Source organism: Branchiostoma floridae, chromosome 3, assembly GCF_000003815.2.
Source record: "Branchiostoma floridae strain S238N-H82 chromosome 3, Bfl_VNyyK, whole genome shotgun sequence".
NCBI classification, from domain to species: domain Eukaryota; kingdom Metazoa; phylum Chordata; class Leptocardii; order Amphioxiformes; family Branchiostomatidae; genus Branchiostoma; species Branchiostoma floridae.
In genome coordinates this window covers 7438676-7440029 of record NC_049981.1, presented here as the reverse complement: position 1 = coordinate 7440029, position 1354 = coordinate 7438676, and positions in this window count along the sequence as shown.

Sequence of the window (1354 nt, the reverse complement as noted above, 5' to 3'; positions counted from 1 at the left end):
GCGAGCATCTAAATTACGAGGAGGCATGGCCCTGACGGGAAGGGGGAACTCTGCCATTTCTTCGTCGGCATCAGGGTCATGCCTCCTCGTAAATTAGAGCTCGCTGACTCATCGTCCGATCGAATCGCGCCTAATGTGAAGGGGGTATAAATACTAGTGTCGATTATTGACACTGAGTGCGAGTGAATTACTTAGTCTAAATCTTGGGCCTCACAACCAGGAGCTCTTTTTTTTACATTTTAGGGACGATGAATGACCTCAGATTACGGTGTAATAAAAGCTAGGAAGGCTGATTGTCCAACTCAAAGGAATATCGCTTCTTGTGACGAGCAAAAGTCTGAGTTATATTTGTACTACCATGTACAATTGTCGTGCAATAAAGTTCTTCTTTTATGATTGCCAAAGTGTTTGTTTTTTCATCTTTTTAAAGAACAACGGAAGCAAATATTGACTTCATCTTGCTGTTGACGCTGTTATCATGGTTACATTGGACCGTAAAAATCTCAGCTGGTGATAAGTTCTTTTACACACCTTGGTTTTATGGTGTTGATTGACTGGCGTGCAGACACTCACCTTTTTGTACATACGGTGGCAGGATGTTCATGGCATTCTGATTAGCAGCGCAGATTACCGTTTATGAACCCCCACCTACCCAAGTACATATAAACTCAACGCTAAAAGGGAAACCTATCTTTCGGAAAAGGAGTGAAATGCAAATGGAGTCTTGTATTTGAGGAGGTGACTCGAGCACGTTAATTCCCCGGTTACACATATAGCCCACTATGTCTGCCGACCACTAGCCAACAGAAGTAGATCGCAGTAGATCGGGGAGCAGACTGTTTGACTTTCTAGAGAACCATCCCATGCTCCACGACGTAGAATTCTAGAAGTGCGTGTTGGAATGCGCTGGTGTCTCCTACGTGGGGTAGGCACTTGATTTATTGCTAGCGTGACTGAAAAGACAGTTAGCATGTGTCCCAAATCAAGTTTTGACGGTGTGAACATTGTCTCATTGTTGTGTAGCAGACTGTAGTGTGGATAATTGCTTTCTTTTCCTTATAATCGTGTTTGCGTTGTTTGCTTCATAATGATGTAACCTTTTTCTCCGAAATAATGATGTAATCTTTCTCCCGAAATTCTACCACACCTTGCTTTATCTAACCAATCATAGAGGTGCGCCCCCCCCCCCCCCCCCATGCCCTTTGGTGTAAAGAAATCATTCTCCTTAAAAGGCGTCTTTCTGAGATGATAGGCAGAAAATTTGCATAAGTACTGCTATAAATGTGTTAGACTAGCTGCTCAACACCAGAGCGGCCCCGTCCGTGAGAAGAAATCGTTTCACGCACCCCTTCAC